This window comes from Pyrus communis, chromosome 6 (assembly GCF_041283825.1).
Source record: "Pyrus communis isolate YQ-2024b chromosome 6, ASM4128382v1, whole genome shotgun sequence".
In the NCBI taxonomy this organism is placed as follows: Eukaryota; Viridiplantae; Streptophyta; class Magnoliopsida; order Rosales; family Rosaceae; genus Pyrus; species Pyrus communis.
The window spans coordinates 9526652-9547229 of NC_142570.1; the positions used below are offsets into that span (position 1 = coordinate 9526652).

A 20578-nucleotide genomic window follows, 5' to 3' on the forward strand; every position below is an offset into this window, starting at 1 on the left:
GACCTGAAGTTTTGAGCTAGTTTTGATGTTATTCTGGTCCACCACTCGAACTAGACCCAGAAGGTGTTAAGTCTAAGTATACCCTGATCGTCTATATGCTAGATGCAGATGAGACCTTTACGGAGGATATGAAGCATAAGGTTCCATATTGCAACGTGAGGTAGCCATATCTAAGTACCATGGGCATTTGTTGTACTTAGCACAAATGCACTAGATCGAACATCTTATGTGCTGATAATCTTTTAGCATAAAGCAACACTGCACCTAACACGCCACCACCAAATTTGGTGTTAAAGACATTTTTCTGTTACTAAGAATTTGGGCTTATCTATCCCTATGCATCTTAGAATAGATCACACCCCCTTGATCTTGGGAATGATGCTTACCTTGTGAGATTTGCTGAATCAGACCATCTGTTTGATCTCACAAGGTACGTTCCCGAATGGTTAAGTCTTTACCATTAAGGAACATCGCAATATCTTGGAGGTCAACTAGATAGACTTTTTGTTGCGAAACCTTTGAATCGTTCCAAGACTCACTATGTCTCATCACGTGAGAAATATGGTCGAGAACTCTTGTTGAGCATATTCAAAATCTCTGCAATTTTCATCCATCGTTGAGTCCCAACAACGATCCATGAATACAACGTTATATGTATTGACCAGATCATAATACATCCAACAAGTCAACACCAAGCATATTATGTCTACATTAGCATGAGCATTAGAAGATTGAAGTCAAGCAGTCCAATCCCAGACAACCTTGCCAACATCTACACGGAGTCACTATTGAAGTCTACATTCCAGAAGCTTGTCCAAGGAATTAGTATGCGTAACTTCTCATTTGCGATGCTTGTAGTTTCATTTGGAAGTTTTGTGAAACTCAGGGGGAGTATCCAGAAGTATACTTACTTGATCTTAATGTACGTGTTTTTTTCCAACGATTAGGAGCATTTTTCCCACTGGGTTTTTGCTACCTAATTAGGTTTTAACGAGGCACCTATCCTGGGCTGGTCATATCCTTGTGAGCTCTTCTACTTGCGTCCAGAAAACGTATAGTTTTGACTTAATGCAACTTCTCACTTTTCTCCTTAGCCTATGGGTTTTGCCATAGCGAGATTTTGTAAGTTTTACCACTCATGCATTCTTCTGTTCATTTTGAGACTCGCATTTGCTACTTGTGCCGACTAGACAAGACAACTTCATCAACTACTTCTACATTTGCCTGAAGATCTGATGCGCCGTCTACTTAAGTATTTGCACACTCAAGGGGGAGCGTTGCGACATATGTTCTTATCAATATGTGATTGCGTAAATCCTAAGTAGAGATAGAATAGGAATCCTTTGGGATCTAGAAGATCCTTCCTAATATACTTTATATTACTTGGAGAACAAGTTTCTCTCCTCCTTATTACTATAAATAAAGGTACAACGACTGGGGAATTAACACACAATTCCCAAGTCTATTCTCCATCCTTCTCTCTTCCCTTTGCCGCATCTTTCTATTAAATATAGGGCACAACAGTAATAGTTTTATTTAATGGTTATGACAAAACTTCATGTCAAAGCAGCCCGTTAAGATTGGCCCAAACAAAATAATTTTCGAACTTCCGGTTTTACCCCTAACATCATTCTTGCTAGGTTTGACGACTTGAATACCATGACGTTGCTGAGCTCTGCGCCCAGTCAAAAGAAGTATGTAATAGATATACATCTGATCCTCCAATTCAAATTTCTCCAACTACTTCCTAATCCAATTGCTATTTATTTTCACACTTCGACAACCTAATTCCCGTCCACCCTCTCTCTCCCTCTCTCTCCACTCACCTCATTCCCTCTCTAAAATCCTCAATTCCAAGTCCGATTCCGATCGAAGCGTCTTCAATCAACAAAAAGGTACTCAAAACTCTCAAACCGTTGCTAAATTAGGATTGATATTATGTACTTCTTCTTCCTCTCTGTTTTTTTTTCGGTTTTTTAAGAATTATTATGTAAAAACCTGTTCCATTTTTTGTTTCTGCTTTTGATTCATTGGTTACGAGCTTTTACAGCTGATTGTGTGTGTGTGTGTTTATATATAATTTTTTTTTTCTTCTTTAAGTATAATTTGATGTTTTTGACAATATTCAAAGGTTGTTAGAGTTGTTATCAAAATTAGTTAGTTAAATAGCTTAGGCTGCAAGTTAGTCATGATGGCTATATAAACTGTATTCTCATAGTTGTAAAGATTAATTCAGTATCAATGTAATTAATTACTTTTTCTCTCTTATTCTCTTTCTGCATTTCTGTGCTTCTCTGCACTACTGTTAATATGGTATCAGACCCACCAGGCTCACGCCATGGATTCTGGTTGTTTCTTCGTAGTAGTTTGCAATTTTTTTTTTTTCTTTCCTAGTTTAGTTTCTTTCCAAATTTCCATTAAATTTTCAGTGCTTCCGCGAGCTTGGGTTGATTTTCTGCGATTGTTGGTTGATTGTTCTGAAGAATATTGTTTCTTCAGGCCAAATAGAAGTGGCAATTTGTTTTTCTTTTCAGTTCTTGAAGTCGGGAATTTTTCAGATTTTCATCGAGTTCTTAATACAAGGAAAGAAGATGGGATGTCCAACAATTTTTTGGATCCTGTGGAATCCCTTCATCTCAATCGGCGACTGCTACTGGTATTTCTACTACCATTGGGTTCTAAGAAGGAGCATTATTCAGCCCTTCAATCAAGGCCTTGCACTGCTCACCCCAATTGTCCCTCTGGTGCCCAATTTTTACTCAGCAACGTCAAAATCACATCTGGGTTTTTCATCTTTCGTGCGTAATCTGTGATTTCAGAAATCGTAGCGGGTCTTGAAATCGTAGCGTGATTTGAACGCAGTTGGTTAATGGGTTCTTGCATGTTCGATCCTACTCGTCAATGAAAAATCCAGGAAGGTGATATATTTGGAGTTTGGGTATGATTACATTCTGACTTCTTGGTTCAATTTCACTTTCTTGAGGATTTGGTCATGTGAATTCTTGGTTCATTCTAAATTCTGCAAAATATGGAACTGTTCTTTCTGGTTAATTTTTTGAAGTGGTGTACTCTAAAATTTTTTTTTTTCTTTCCATTTTGCTTGGGAAGTGAAAGTTGTGGCACGAAGCCATTAGTAATTGAAATCTGTGTGCTTTCTCCGTCGCTTCTTCTGATTTTCTGGATTCATGATTGGGTTAGTGATGCAAGTAGATATCCGTGGTAATTTCACACACCAGGTGTTCGACGATTTGCTTCAACCATGTCTTGTTGTCTATACTTCATTTGCTTCTTCATTATTGAGTGATTCTTGAGACTTGGTGATTATGGAGAAGAGAAAATTGACTTTGAAGAAGTGAAAATGGATGTGGATATCATGGAAATAGTAGAATCAGATGTTGAATTCAAATCAATGAGTCAGGCACTTGAAAGTCATCAAAGTATTCATGCAGAATGAATAACCATTCTCTGTATCCGATCAGTTGCACAGTTGGTTTTTGGTGCTCAAGCTATACCACTTCTCAGTCAAGGTTTTACTATCCCTTCTCAGTCATTCTTTCATTAATGAAGATTGTTTCTGATTCAATTCGTTCTGTTACTAGTAGTTCATTTTCTAATTGGCTAGATATGAACTGGTTTATAACGTCTCAGTGAGAATTTTCTTGGGAATTTTGGAAGTGTCAAGGCCGATAGCCGTATACTTCAGATTTGTTCAGATTTGTGCACTCGAAAAAGGCCGATTGCCAAGAGTGTGTTGAATGCATTTTGTTTCCTCCATAAGGCCGATAGCCGGAGTGAAAAGTTCTGTCTCAGATATTGTGTGTTATTCCTTAAAGGCCGATAGCCGGAGTAATGTTCTTGAAAAATTTTGTTTGTTGTTATTGTGTGCAACTCCATTAAGGCCGATTGCCGGAGTGCAGTTCTTGTTCCCTTTCTTCATTGAAGGCCGATTGCCGAAGAAGGTTGTGTTTCTTGATTTCTATGATTGTAAGAAGTTGATTGCTGGATGGTCTGCTTCAATCTCAAACTGGGCAATCCCAGTTGAGATTGAGGGGGGATGTTGACAATATCCAAAGGTTGTTAGAGTTGTTATCAAAATTAGTTAGTTAAATAGCTTAGGCTGCAAGTTAGTCATGATGGCTATATAAACTGTATTCTCATAGTTGTAAAGATTAATTCAGTATCAATGTAATCAATTACTTTCTCTCTCTTATTCTCTTTCTGCATTTCTGTGCTTCTCTGCACTACTGTTAATAGATGTTGTTTTACTCGCGATAGTATTGGAGAAATTTGGCTCTTCACTAATTTTTAATTATTTTTTAAGCTCCATGAATTGGGTTTTGCAGTAATTAACATAATAAACCCAACACGTTCCTACACATTCCTAGTCATATTAGTACAAAACCCCTACCATGTTTGAACCGCTGGTTTAATCTGGGGGTGTCAAAACTCGAAACTTAGTAATTGGACATGGGGTTTAAAATCGTAATGTTTTTTTTGGTGTTTGTGGATGAAAATCATGGATTTGTGCATGAGAATTTATGTGGTGTTATTGTTGTATATGTAGGTGCCCTGAAATTGTGTTTTTGTTTCAGGCATGTTCAGTTTAAGAAATAGTGATAGTACTCGTGTTCAGTTCTAGAAATAGTCATATTCAATTTAAAAAATAGTAATAGTACAGGGTTCAATATAAGAATAGCATATCCGAGAACTCTCTCAATGTTGCATGCGTGCATTTTATCTTTTAACTATAGCTCAGTTCATTTCAACTTTGGTTTTTGTTCCTTATAGCATTATGTTTTCGTTTTGTAAATTTTCTTTTCATATTGCCACTGTTTCAGTGGTCTCTTCTTTGCAGCCCTTTACAGCATGAGTATGGAGTGCTTCCGTATCACAAATTGGATTGTTCATTGCTTCCTAATCTCTGTTTTCATTTTCAATTCCATTCGAATTCACCATTTTTCGAATCACCATATTAGGAGTCTTTGAGGATGAAGGAATTTGGGGCTATTGGGTTCTAGGCATCCGCAGCATGAGTATTCGCAACATTGGGGATACTGCTAGGTACATGCACTTCTTCATGACATTTCTTAACAAATTTCTCCAATATGTATTACAGTTTCCCTTAATTTCTTCATACATATTATAGTTCTAATCAATCTTTTTCGACCTTTAGCATTCCCTTATACTACTGTTAATAAGTAAGTTCCATGTCTGCAAACCAAAAAGAACACATTTTTGACTTGTTATCTATATATTTTGAAATTTCTCCAGCAATCTGGGATGATCTATCAAATATATTAGTTATTAGATATGTATATATGCAGGTGTACCCCTTTGTGTTTGTATGCATAATTTTTAAAAATTATTTATATTGCTCTGTGAAAATTGCATATTTTTTATTATTGCTCCGTTGAATACAAGGTCAGTGCTTGGAAACAAAAATGCCAAAGCAAATTAAAGAAAAAACTTAAACATGATTAATGATTGACAGCTCAATGGAGCATTTTAGGTACTTCATAGTAAAACCTATGTAGGAAATGTGGATAAATCGCCCCGAATTATGGAGGACCTGGAGTTCTCTGCAATTGTTTGGCTTAAAGAGAATTTCATGATTTTGAATATTAAAATAAAAGTTATTTTCTTGGAATGGTGATTTATGGTTATTAGTTTGGAATTAGCATTTGTTGTTTGGACACATGTACTGTTTTTGTGTTAGGTAGTGTAAAATAACTTCAAGAAGGATAAAGATGGCTGCTGGAAGTGGTTCGCTGGGAACCTGGTATCAGGTGGTGCAGCTGGTGCTTCATCTCTTATTTTTGTATATTCTCTGGACTATGCAAGAACACGTTTGGCAAATGATATCAAGGCTGCCAAGAAGGGTGGTTGAAAGGCAGTTTAATGGTTTGGTTGTGTTGGAATTATCGTGTATCGTCAGCTTTACTTTGGAATGTACGATTCTCTGAACATGTGGTTCTAACTGGTGGTTGTAGGATAGCTTCTTTGCTAGCTTCTTGTTTTCTTGTTGGGATGGAGAATTATAATTGGTGTTAGATTAGCTTCTTACCCCATTGACACAGTGCGCAGAAAGATGATGATGAACTCAGGAGAAACATTTCAGTACAATAGCTCCTTGGATGTGTTCAGGCAGGAAATCTCGACGGTGGGCATTCCTGGCTCGAGCACACAATTCCCCAAGGAGTTGGCACTTTGGTTGGTTGTCGGGCTCCTGCGTTGGGATGCTGCAAGAGGAGGACACAGTTAGTTCTGAAAGGTGCCTTTGTGGGGCCTTAGGTGTAGGCCTTAAAGCTCACAATCAAAACTAGCTGAGTGCAAAGGCGTGCCACTGCTATCTCAATATGGCAGATGTAGAACAAATGTGTTTAAGTTGATTACTTGCGCCCTAAGTTATTCTAACTTCTTGTTATCAAAGGATCATCGTAGATGAGTTAAGTCTACATTAAGTTCTTTTCTATGCCTTGAGATCAAGGACTTTCATTTATCTTGTATGCTTATAGGGTGGAAGTCCATATTTGATTAAGTCATCAGTTTAGTTCACTTTTAATCTTCTTATGATAGCAAAAATCACTAAGGAAACTAGATCTGAGAATTGATGGAGCTTTGAATCATTAAGAGATTGGAAATGACTTGAATATATACTAAGGAATACATTATAACACTAGATCTATTAATTGAAAGATGATACAAAGAGAGTCGGGCAAGATTTCACCTTATCGGGCAAGGTTAAATGTCTTGCAGTCTCTTCTCTTTGCAATTACAAAAGGGTTGAGTACTACAGAGGGATGAATGGTAAATAAGTTTACACAAGAGAATCAATACTATAGCATTTAAAAAAGGTAGTAGAACTTTTACATATACGAAAATATGTCTTTCTAAGGGGAGTCTAAGGCTAAAGGGTGCAGAATCTAGACAAAGCGCAGCTTTCTGGGTATTTGCTTGACTGAGAGGCAAGTTGTATCTTTATTTGTTTGATTGGTTGAGAGTCTTTATCTCTGGGCCCTCTTCCTCCTTTTATAGGCGAATTAACCCGACTATGTTGTTTCTTCTCTTACTCGAAAGTAACTGAAAGGTAGTGAGTCATCACCCTTTTTACATGTTCTACCATTCAGAAAGTGCTTTTGGGCCGAAAGTAGGTGGATTTCTATCGGTTGTCACTTCTCTTGTAAGCAACTATCCTTTGCATTTAATGGGGAGTCGTCAAATTGTATTGAAATAGGCATCTGGGTTTGGAGCCGGGCCTTGGGCAGAATTTCCTTTGTTGAGTTCTTTTGGGCTTTCTTCCCTTGAAGCCCAAAGTTAACTATTAACCCAAACAAGATGCATTTAAGCAAATTATAAAAAAAAAAACGAGAATGCATGTTTAAGGGTGTTAGAGCAAACATATTGTGTGCTGTTGCAGGTTCCAGTGTGCTTGTTGGCCATGACAAGCTGCAAGTCATACTTCTTGGCAAGAAGTGTGGGTCTGGTGACGGTGGTTAATGATGTTATGTTGACGAAATCATTAGCTATTGTGTAAGCACCGACTCTAGTTGAAAATTTTGGGTGAACGGAAGTGCTCTTTACGTTTCCATATGTTTGTGGATCTATTATTAGAAAGTCATGGTGATAGGGATGAAGAAATTTGAGTTTTGGGTGCTTGTTATCTAGTTGAGCTCTGAAAGGAAGTGCTTTTACAATTTTAAATGTTCCTTTGTTGCGAGAAAAATACTCCAAGTGTAGACGGATATTGCTACAGTCACTATTTATGAAAACTGAACCAAAATAACCTACAATATTTTTAGAATTATAGCAAAATAACTCACATTATTTATGAAACTGAACCGAAATAACCCACACTATTTCTAGAACTATGGCAAAATAACCCACATTATTTATGAAACTAAACCGAGATAACACACTATTTTTGGAACTATAGCAAAATAACCCACACTATTTATAAAACTGAACCAAAATAACACACATTATTTCTGGAACTATAGCAAAATAACCCACACTATTTATGAAATTGAACCAAAATAACCCACACAATTTCTGGAACTATAAATAACCCAAAATTTCCTAATTGTAGGTTTTTCTATGTTTTTCAAATTGAACCAAAATAACTTGCACTATTTCTGGAAAGAAACAAAATAAGTACCATATATGAAATTACAGCAAAATAATCAACACTATTTTCTAAACTAAACAAAAATAACCTACATTATTTTTAATACAACGCAATTAACCACATTATTTTGAAAACTGAATCAAAATAACTTACATTATTTCTGGAACTACAACAAAATAACTAACACTATTTTTGAAACTTTGCAGCTCACATGATTTATGAAACTTTGCAAAATTACACATTGTTCATAAAAATTAAACGAAAACAATTTATGGAAGGGAACAAAATAAACATTATTTCTGGAACCACAACAAAATAACCCACATTATTTCTATAACTGAACAAAAATTACCCACTATTTTAGGAACTATTTCTGAAACTACAACAAAATAACTCATACTATTTCTAAAACTGAACCAAAATAACTCACTATTTTTTGAACTATTTCTACAATTACAGCAAAATAACCCATACTATTTCTGAAACTGAACCAAAATAACCCACTATTTCTGAAACTACAACAAAATTACACACTATTTCTGAAAACTGAACCAAAATAATTCACTGTATTTATGGAAGAGAACAAAATAAGTACTATTTCTAAAATTACAGCAAAATAACTCACATTATTTCTGAAACATAATAAAACAACTCACACTATTTTTACAACCACAACAAAGAGAGCACATTAAGTTTCAGAGTGAAGTTTATCATTGATTTTGTAGTTTTATTTGTGTGAATTATCTCATCGATTTTATCATTTTTTTTTATAATTTTTTTTGTTGTATTTTATATAGAGAGGATTTCAGAGTGAATTACAAAAAGAACATCCTAAAACAAATATGTTGCTTGTGTAAGTTAATTTCAAATTCTCGAATTCTTAGATTGATAAATTCTGTTGATACATAAGAGATACTCTTATCGCTAGTTTATCACCTGGCAAATTTTAAATGATGACCATGATAAATATTTGTTCGAGGAATAAATAGGGTTGTAAGCAGATAGGACAAAATCATTTCCTATTTTGTTCGTTATTGTAAATAGAGTTGTAAGTAGATTTTCACATACATGTAAATAATATTGTCTATCGTATATATTTTTAAAATCCACAGCATAGCGCGTACACTCCTTGCTAGTTAATAAATTAAAGGAAAACTAATTAAAAGGGTTTGAAAACTTTGAGTTTTAATAATAAAGACAAAATAAAGGGTAAAGTGAATAGTACCATGATTGACTTTTTAGTATAAAAATATGGTTTTTCGTTAAAGTGAATAATACTGTGGGCTTTTCATTAAATCTCCCATAAATTAATTGGAGTTAGAGAGATTTTGAATACTTCAAATTTTTAGGCCACAAAAGAGTGAAAAAAATAATTATAAATTGCTAGGTCGAACGCTTAATATTTCATTATTTCCTTTCAAACCACATCTTTCTGGCTCTTAGTTAAGAAAGGCAAAGATGAAAAGTTGTACATAAACATAGTCGAATAGTATTATACTGCATGCATGCATAATAGCTACTCATAGAAAAAAAAACCAACTTCGAAAACACACATACCCAAAACTACGGGTGGGCACGGGCCGGGTCGAGCCCAAAATTAAAGGAATCGGACCGGATCTGTTCGTAAATACAATGGGGCAGGGCGGGGCGGGTTTTGGATTTTTCAAAATAGGATTCGGACCTAACCTGACCCTTTTGAAACGAGCCGGTTCTTACGGGTCCCCACGGGTCCAAATCTTTCACTCACGCCTCAAGTCTGGTGGTATTTCCTCTTTGTTCTCCTCATTTGAAGATTTGCTTCTTCGAACAACATCGTTATCCGTGGTTCCATCAAAACAACCACCGCAATATCTGCGCTCTCAAGGCAAATTAGGGATTAAATTAAGGTTTTCACAGAACTCTTTCATACAAACCCACGAATCCAATTTGCCTTTTCATCGGCTATGAATTCAAAAAATAAAAGAAGGGGAATACCTTAGGGTTTCTGAATCTAAGCAATTTCAATCAATTCCCTTGTGATTTCCTCTTCCCACTCATCCAACCAAAAGGTTCTGCAAATAGGGAAAAAAAAAGAAGCATTGATCTATAATTTCAAGTCCCAAATAAAACATAAAATTTCAAGTTCACAAAACCTAAATAATTTCACCTTGTGATTGGGTTGCAGATGCTCTCCAATTCCATCTTGTCTTCGAACTCATCGGCATCTGACAACTGGTTGTTGTCCAACCACTGGATGACAATCTCTCGATTGAGTCCTTAATCTTCTTGTCCTTAATGGAGTTTGGGGATCGTGGGATGGAGAAGAAGAGGGTTTGAGTGGGGAAAAAAAAAAGAAATAAATAAAAGTGAAATGAGTGAAAAAAATAAAACAAAAATAAAGAAAGAAAGAGTGAAAAAAAAAGAGGGTGAAATGAGTGAAAAAATCTAAGTGAAATGCAATACAAGTACTAGTGTACTGCACAAAACCAACGCAGTACTTGGACTTTTAGATCGGAAAATTGAGTGGGCTTGGGAGAAACGGGTCCGGCCGGGGCCCTGTTTCTTGGGCCTTTTGGACCCGCCCCGCCCAGTTAATTTATTGAACCCACCCTGGCCCGTCCTATTTGTGTTTTACAATTTTAAGACCAGTCCCGTACCAATTCCGAACCTCATGTACCCGACCCGCCCCGCGGGTCTAGTACCCATTTGCCCACCCCTACACAAAACAACAAAAATAAAATAATAAAAATAAAGTAAGTACCTGACAGTGGTGGGTGTGGAAAATGAGGCAAAACCAAAGCCCCATACGTGACAAAAAATGCAAAGACAATAAACGGGCGTGTTTAGGTTCTGTCAGGGGTACGTTTGAAAAACATATTTACTGTTTGTTGAGCTTTTACTTTAGTTTGTAAGTTTTTATGATTGTAGAGTCTGATATATGAATAGTTATGTTATTATAATTAAATTTTAAATCATAATTAAAATAATAGTTTATTGTGATTTTTTATTAAATTAAAGTTAGCTCAAAATGCTTTTTATTAAAGTTCATAATTTAATAAAGGGTAAATCTTAGTTTACTACTCTCAAGTTTCATGGTTTTCAACATTTGGTACATGAAATTTTTTTTGTCCTAGAGTCATACCTAACGTGTTATTTTTGGGACAGTCTCATACATACGTTAGTTTGGTTATTAAGCCTCCCATTAACTAATGACGTGGCGCCCATGTAGACAATAATTGGATGTCATTTGTCCTTAAAAGGTCTATGTGGAAATTAAAAATTCAAAACAAAAAAAAAAAAAAAAAAAAAAAACCACCCGTCTTCTACTTCCCAAACCCCCCCCCCCCTTCAAAAAACCCCTCCCTCCCTCCCTCCCTTCCCTTTTCTCCTCTGCAACCCCCACCCATCCTCCCTTCATTCTCTCTTCAACCCTCATCTCCTCTGATCCATAGCCTGCCTCAACTTCCCCAAATTGTAAAACACCTCCAGCCCAGTCCCCACCTCGCCCTGGTTCATACTCTCCATCCCTCTCTCCTTCGTACGCAACTTGTCTCCGGTCTCTTTGACCCACTCGAGTTCGGAATTGACCACATCAATGACAGCGAGGTCGTATTCGTTGTAGAGAGCTAAGATCTTGTAATGGAGTTGAGCGGCCTTGGCAAGATTGAAAAACTTAGGGTCGTCGGAGGTGAGGGATCTGAGCTTACTGGAGAGGCGGAAGGCTCTAATGGAGTGGTGGAGAAGATCGGAAGAGGCATATAGATTTTGGAGCTGATGGAGTGGTGGAGAAGATCCTGGCCCTAGCTGGATCCAACATCAAGGTCACAATCGACCTCCCCAACGAGCTCCTCTCCTCCACTGCCAAGTCTCAGTCTTTCGCTACCAACTGGGTCCAACGAAACGTCGTCGCTTACCACCCCAACACCCAGATCGAAGCTATCGGCGTCGGCAATGAGGTATTCATTGACACCCACAACACCACCAAGTTCCTTATCTGTCGGGTATCAACTGGCGGGGGGACCTCCTTGAGGCCCAAAGCAGATCTGACTGTCTACCTCTTTGCTCTATTCAACGATGACAAGAAATTTGGTCCCACATCGGAGAGAAACTACGGGCTCTTCTTCCCCAACGAGCGGAGGTGTACGACATATCGTTTATCGTCGAGTGACTAAAGAATTACCACCACCGTCGGTCACCGGTATCCGGAAACTAGCATGCAACTGCTCCAGTCAACGGGGGAGGGGACGTGTCGAAGAGCTTGACTAGGAACACGTGGTGCATGGTAAATGGGGAGGCCAGGAAGGAGAAACTGCAGGCGGGACTAGACTACGTTTGCAGAGGAAAGAAGGGAGGCTGGGAAATTGCGATTATGAATGAAAATATATTTTAATAAAGAGATTCAAATTTAATGATATTCATTTTTACTTGTAAGTAAGAAGTTGTTTACGCTCAAATCTTGTTTATAACGAGTTTGATACTAAATTATTAAGATAAACTTATTGTGATTTGTGTAGCTTAGCATGAGTACTTCATTCTTTTATATTTAATGTAAATACATCATTGCATTCTACAAAAAATAATAACAAGAATGTTCTCTTGTCGTGCAATGTTGTTTCATAATTTCAGCCGTTTATGTTTTTTTTTTTAATTTTTTTTTTACCTATTTTAATATCTGTGACTAATCAACAAATTAATTTTTTTTTTAGAGTAATTGTATCACAATACCTTTGCTTTGCTTCAATCAAATGGCATGAATAAAGAAGGCAAGAACATATAAACTACAGGAAGCCTTTGAGGAAAGGGATCTCATTTTTTTTTTCTTTTTTTTTTTTTTAATGAAAATGAGGATTAGTTGTCAGCCCCACGCCATATTGAACTTTAATTATCTGAACTGTCTATTTTTTTAAGCTGCACCTCATAGATCATCATCTCAAAATATTAGCCAAATTGGAAATATTTGAGGCATCTATTTAAGTTCAAAGAAATTGACGAATACTTTATTTTTTTAGAGAAACATTGAAATTTCATCATGATAATTAAATAGGCAAATGGTTTCAGATTAAATTGAACTTTTGCAAGGATGATCTATTAATCGAGACTTATAAAATAGATGGTTCATATCGTTGAAATTCAATGCGAAGTGAGACCCATAACTAATTCCTTTTCTTTTTTAAAAAAAAAAAAAAAAAAAGGGATCCACTCCCTTTAGACCATCTCCAATGGTTGGGTTAAAAGCCAAATATTTTAGCCCGGAAAATTTAGCTTTTAGCCCAGAAACAGTTTTTTTGCTCCAACTATTCTGGCCTAAAATTTTAGCCCAAGATTATTAAAGAATAAATTTAGGCTTTTTTTTCTTTCTTAAATTAAATTAAAAAAATAAATATGTAGACTATCGTAAATTAATTTTATGAACATTTTAATCTAAAAAAAATTTAAATTTTGATAAATATTGAAAAATCACTGAATTTCCACAAAGCAAGCCTTCAACTTTTGCCAATCTTTCAACCCTGGGCTAACTTTCAATTCACCAACTGTTCAACAATTTGGAAATGGAAAGAAATGGTAGAAAGATAAATTGGAAGAATTGTAAGAGAAAATTGAGTTTTGTATGGATGTTTGAACAAATACATAGGTATTTATAGAGTTTTTGGGTGAATTTTGAGTTAAATAAAAATTTTAAATTATTTTAGCCGTTGGATTTAAATTTGGGCCGTTAGATCTTTTTTTTTACCGTTAGATTTGATTATATTCGATCTCAGTCGTTAGATTCAATGTATTTTAAAATAACATATTCTAAAAAAATTAAATTTGAATTTGGACCGTTGGATCAACCAACGGTCCTTAAAGCCCAGCTATAGGATCAAAATTATAGCCGTTGGGTTTTTGTGGGTGGCCGACACACGCCTGACAGCGGGGCCCACCCTAGTTGGGAAAGCTTTGCAAGCGCACCGCGTGGGGCGCGTTGGAGCGTGGGCGGGCCGAGACTAGCCCAACAACCTGTGAGTTCACTTGCATGGGGGGGGGGGGGGAATTTGGCCCAGTTTTGGCATTTGGCATTTAGCCCAAAGTTTTAGCATGGGTTGGAGAGTGTTTAGGGGGGGAATTTGGGGGAAAATTTAGCATTTAGCCCACCATTAGAGATGGTCTTAAAGGACGTGATAAACCACATATAAGATAAAAAAAATAAAGAACTAAAAAAACCATAAAAGATAAAGAAGGCAACTTCAAAGAAACCATGACATTCACATGGAGTACTTGGAATTTGGGCTAGGGTTTTTGGGCCTTAAGATCCATGATGATGGTGTTGCCCCATCTTTAAACCAGTTAAGACGGTTTGGTGGGGGCTGCTTTGTTAGCCCCATCTAAGTTAGTCGTGTCACTACTCTGGGGACCTCTTAATATAGATCTGTACCCCCAAACACCAGCCGTGGCAATCAATCAAAATCACAAGTTGTGGAAAGTGGGAAAAGCTTCTTCACCATCATTCACACTTTCTTTTATTAAGGAAAATTAATGAGAAATATTTGAAAATTTTGAGTCTTAATAAAAAAGATAAAAATGTGTTGTAAGTAAATAGTATTACGAGTAATTTTTAAGAGTAAAAATATCATTTTCGTTAAAAGTGAACAGTATCGGGAGTGTTTTATTAAAACTTCATTTCTATTATTGGTTGTAGGCACATTTAAGTAAATAGTACTAAGAGTAATTTTTAAGAGTAAAAATATCATTTTCGTTAAAAGTGAACAGTATCGGGAGTGTTTCGTTAAAACTTCATTTTTATTATTGGTTGTAGGTCCTTTGCATTATATACATACATACATACAAACTTCTAATACTATTCACTTACAACACATTTTTGTCTTTTTTTATTTAAACTCAAAAGATTATATATATAAGGAACATTTGTTAGCATTTCAAAAATTTTATTTGACACTCCTCACAATTGTTTTTTTTTTTTTTTAAATATAGAAAGTTTGGAGTCCCAAATAAGATTTTTGAAATGCCAATAACAATTATATATATATATATATATACATACAAGTATATTGGTAGTGTTTGCGGGATAGGAGTAGTAGTTCAACACTTAAGTTACACGTGAGAGCACCAATAGCAAACTATTGTAAGTGAGCCCTCTTCTTAGAAAAATTTAGTTTAATATTGTGTGGAATATTGGTCCATATTCCTATATTAAACTAATAAGTTGATCTTGACCAAAATACCGAAAAAATGTAAATATCACAACTACGAAGCGTGGACTCTCACCTCATGTGTGTTCAATCATCTCAAATGACAAATAGTTTTTAGAAAAGAGAACGAATTGAGACCAAACAATAAAATTTTGGCAGATAGGATTAAAGACGCTTACACAAGTCTTCTGTTGTCATTTTTGTTTTTACTCCGTGATTGAATTCACTATTCAACTGAACATCTTTTAATGATGAATTTATTTAAAAATAATAATAATAAAAATAATTTGAAAACTTTGAGTTTTGATTAAAATGATAAAAATATGTTATAAATGAATAGTATCATAAGTGATTTTTTAGAGTAAAAATATTCTTTTCGTTAAAAGTGAACAGTATCAGAAGTATTTCATTAAAACTTCTTATTTTTTCTTTTTATGCTTGAGTTGTGGATAGATGGATTTGGACTGTCTTTTGGCTTTATCTTATAATGTGTGAATAAACACCATGCATGCATCTTCATCTTCTTGGACTCTAAGTCTTTTAGAGCACTTCCACCGAAAGCAAAAGGGGCCAGCACCCAGTGAAAAAAAACAAGCTGAGACTCAGCCAATCCACTCCAGCTCGTGGAATAGACTGGCACCCAGCCCAAGCCAATCCACAGGTCGGCCTAAAATCGACAGAGGAAGGAGACGGCTCATCTAACGCCTTGCTAACGTCATGGCTACAGTGTCACATCCTGGCCCGGGGCGGATCACTTCCCGGGCCCGTTCCACCACCGTAGCACGATATTGTCCGCTTTGGGCTTACCATTCCCTCACGGTTTTGTTTTTGGGAACTCACGAGCAACTTCCCAGTGGGTCACCCATCATGGGATTGCTCTAGCCCCCTTCTCGCTTAACTTCGGAGTTCCTACGGAACCCGAAGCCAGTGAGCTCCCAAAAGGCCTCGTGCTAGGTAGGGATGGGAATATACATTTAAGGATCACTCCCCTGGGCGATGTGGGATGTTACATACAGTCTCTCTCATTTGGAACCCCATCCCAATCCCTGGAACCCCATCAACCCCCTTCCCCTGATAAATCCATATATTCAACACCATGTCCCCCTTATAAATAATGATCTTCCTGCAACTGGAATTTTTTTTCCGTTTTGTATATTTTCGATGAATTTTTGAATATGTAGGTGTTGATTTTTGGGGGTTTACGGTGTGCGCAGGTCCATGATGGTGGGTGTCCATGTTCAGAATAGGGTAGATTCGACGATGTGGTGTACAGAGAGGAGAAAAAAAAGGAAGAACAAGAAGAAGAAGATGGTGTACAGAGAGAAGAAAAAACTAGGAAAAGCGGGAAGAATAAGAAGAAGAAGAAGACGGGAGTAGTGGAGTTAGAAAAAAGAAGTCAAAAATTAAAAAACCAAATTATTATTTTATAATAAAAATTAATAATATTTTAATAAAATTGACTAGGCTATTTTTTGTTAGACGTGGAGATGCTTTGGCCTATTACTGTTTACTGGGGTTTATTACTATTTACTTGAATGGATAAATAAGTTGAGTGCTGGTGCAAAGTCTTTAGAAATAGAATTGCTCTTAGTGAGTCGAGAATCTGTATTGTATGTATTGTATATACGTAGTTCAACACACAGTGTACCTTTCCATTTGAGATCGAGACAATCATATTTAATCATGGCTCCCTAACATACATCAGTTTATATGCATGAGTACAAAATCACCCATAAAGTAGTACATTAACCGTAATACAATAATCCACACATCGTATAGCTTAGATCACAAATCAAGTCATCGTTTCAGAATGATAAAAAAGGAAAAGCGGAAGGGGAGAGAGAAAAAGGAAAGCAATGGTGGGGGGCAGTCTTTATCTTCAAACAAAGCGGCTCAAAAAATGCCAAAGTCGGGATTACAATCGATGATTTTCTTATTGCGGCCACACTTTATGTGGGGATTGTGTCCAACAGTCAAAGCCTAGTGTCGCATGCTATAAACAGGACAGTATCTATCTGAATCAATGACCCTTTTTAGCATCCACATCAAATGAGATCATGTAATCATTTAAACAGTACTGTTTTGCAACGAATTCTACAAAATAATTTAACTAAATCCTTAGTTTTTCGGTTTTATATAATTGTAATCAAATAAATACACGTATTTTTAATGATCATTGCTTAAGTGTGGGCGTAGCTGTCTCGTATACATCGAATCCGGCAAGTTTTTTACATCATTGTTGTCGGGGGTCATTGTGCAACACACCGATGATTCGAGAGAAATACTGAGGGAATTCTTTTAAAGTGAAAATCTTCATGAATTTTGTCATCTTACAGTTTAATGTCATTGTCCGTGCCAATATTATAAAACATTATGCCTAAAACATAAGATGACAAAATCTATAAAAAGTCCCACTTTTAGCAAAGTCTCCTTAACTTTCCTCCTGGTTCATATAGTCTACTTTGTAATAAATCGTACAAAATATTAGCTAATGGCTAATCATTTTTCCTATGATTATGATCAAACAAAAATTCTTCAAAATAACCATAATGATAATTACACGATTAAACGATATTTGACTTTGATTGTTTCTTTGCTCTACTAATGGAAAAATGAAGACATGAAAAGTAAATAGTTGCGATTATTGACTTCAATTAGTATTTATGCCGATTCACTTATCGTTTGGCTTTGCTTTTTCGCGAATTTGCCTCAACCTTTATCTTTTGTTATTGCTTTAGAATCTGGATCTGTGAATCATATCCGTTCGTTATACATCGTACGGTTCAAAATTATTTTAAATAATTTTATTTAAAATTAAAGGTAGATTACACTTTACCATCTCAGGTTGAGGTCTATTACAATCTCATACAACATCTTCAAAAAATTTCACTTTCATACCTCACGTACTATTTTATTTCAATATAATACATTCGTTACATTTTTCATCAATTGATCCGTTAAGAGCTGACGTGGCGGCCACATTTGTGCCACGTGACAAATTTTTTTTTTATTCATTTAAAATATTATAATAATTTACCCTTTAAAAAAAAAAAACCAAACAAACCCAGAAACCCATCTTCTCCCGACCCCCCCTCACCTTCACCAAGCCTAAACCCCTCTACCTCCGATGCTCTTCACCGCCACCATGTCTAACCCTCTCCTCCTCACACTCCTACTCCACCTATTGGCCCCAATCGGGGCCCACTCTGACCACCCTCCCTTCTCTCTCCCTAGAGACCCACTTTCTTCACCGCTTGTTTGACCCCAATCGGGACTGCCAAACCCTGTCACATAACCCTTCACTTCAAATCTAAAACAAACCCACCGACCCATAAACCAAATCAGAAGGAATCATAAAAAAAGAAAGAAAAAAATTGCAATTAAATGCAAAATAGCGAGAGAGAGAGAGAGAGATGTCGAAGATATCGAAGGAGAGGGAGGCGAGGGGTTAAGTGGCGGTGGGGGAGGGGGCTAAGGGAAGGGAAGGAGTTGGAAGCGGGGCTCTGTAAATGGTTCGGACAGAAGGATTTGGGTTCCGGTTCGACGTCGTCTTCGGCAGTGGGTCTTGGCCAGGGATAGGGATATAAAGAGAATGGAGGAGGGAGAAGGTGGGTCGGGAAGGTGAAGAGGGAGGAGTGGTCTTAAGGCTGCGATGGTGATGGGTAAGGGTTGCGGTGGTTATGGGAGGAGAATGAGGTGAGGGAAGGTTTCTAGGTTTTTCTGTAGGGGTGGGGGGTTAAGTGGAGGTGGGTTTCAATTTGGTTTTATTTATTTATTTTATTATTATTTTTTTAAGGGAAAATTATTATAATATTTTAAATGAATAAAAAATTATTTTCACATCAGCTCTTAACAGATCAATGGGTGGAAAATGTAACAGATGTATTATATTGAAATAAAATAGTATGTGAGGTATGAAAGTGAAATTTTTTGAAGATGTTGTATGAGATTGTAATAGACCTCAAATTTGAGGTGGTAAAATGTAATTTACCCTAAAATTAAAAACAAATAGTACTTGACAAAAACTGACCTCACGATGTACGATGAACGGACACGATTTACGGATCTCTAGAATCCTCACCAATAGGATCTGAAGAGGATCCTGTTGCATTGCTTTAAAGTCCATTTCCTCTCATGTGAACAAATGGCAAAAGAAAAACGCATAATATACATGAATAATATTTGGCTACTCAAATGATGAGTAGGAATTCCTACTTAAAATTGCTTGCTACTGATTCATAGAACTTTGTATTTATGATCAAAATCGTTTATATTATAAATCACACTCTATAAAGATCACCTCTGTAAAAATCTAATTAAAATTAAGGTCGTTTAGTCATCAAATAGTATAAAAATAAATGAACGAAATTAGTAAAAGCATTACGAACCATCTATGTATTTGCTACAATAGATTGACTAAACAATATTAGTTTTAATTCATTTTTTGTAGAGATGATTTTTCCAATGTGGTTCATAATATGAACAATTCTGATCATTAGCAAAAAGCTTTATGATTCAAACATGAAGAATTTTGAGTAAGAGTTCTTACTCATCTTTCCTACTCTTCTTTAAGTAACAAATATTTCGTAGCAACAAGCCTGCAAGTACGTATAAACGTCATCTTTCAGAAAATATTTCTCCCCAATATTTTAATACCAAAGAGAATTGTGAATGTGCCTTGTGGATTCATATAATGAAGACCGAATTTATATCGTTGTTAAACAATGTTATGACAACTAAATTGAACCAAATAACGCAAAAAGAGAGATTAAGATGTTCAATTACATATGTCTAAAAACAAATTAAACTGCAAGAATTGTGTCTAAACTTTTTGTACTTTCAGTGAGGAAAAAAAAAAAAACGATGGTGGAAAGAATAATATTCTTAAAGGTTTATTTGGTATTCAACTTAAATATAACTTTTTAAATTCAAAACTACTTTTTGAGTTTTGCGCCTTTAATTCTTGTTTGGTTGAATTATTTTTAAAAATTGAACTGAAGACTAACTTAAAAATATAGATCATTTGTTAAAACACAAAAAATTGTTATGGCTTATTTTATCTGACAGGGAGAGAAAGAAGGCACGACACAAAGAGAGAGTAGAAATAGATGTGTTTGTAGGGTTGTGTAGAGGATGTGTTATTCCCTCTATGCAGTGCCTTTATTTATAGTAATAAAGGAGGGAATAATCCTTATCTTCCAAGGAATACAAGTCCTAATAGAAAAGAATAGCTAGTATCAAATCTAATCTAGGATTTACACAATCACACTTAAATACAAAGCTTATA

At 36.0% G+C, this 20578-nt stretch overlaps 2 long non-coding RNA genes across 3 annotated transcripts; one reads left to right on the top strand and one right to left on the bottom strand.

Moving 5' to 3' along the window:
* Window positions 1-1625: 1625 nt before the first annotated feature.
* Window positions 1626-6555, top strand: LOC137711495 (uncharacterized). 2 transcript variants are annotated; one of them, XR_011065062.2, is made up of 3 exons: window positions 1626-1895; window positions 4977-5061; window positions 5717-6555. It is a non-coding gene; the product is annotated as an uncharacterized LOC137711495 (long non-coding RNA). The 2 variants fall into 2 exon arrangements; XR_015963577.1 differs by having other exon boundaries at window positions 4977-6555.
* Window positions 6556-9568: 3013 nt separating this feature from the next.
* On the bottom strand, window positions 9569-10508 carry LOC148696256 (uncharacterized). The gene is made up of 3 exons (XR_015963576.1): window positions 10272-10508; window positions 10100-10176; window positions 9569-9976 (listed from the first exon to the last, which is right to left on the bottom strand). It is a non-coding gene; the product is annotated as an uncharacterized LOC148696256 (long non-coding RNA).
* Between the last annotated feature and the right edge of the window lie 10070 nt (window positions 10509-20578).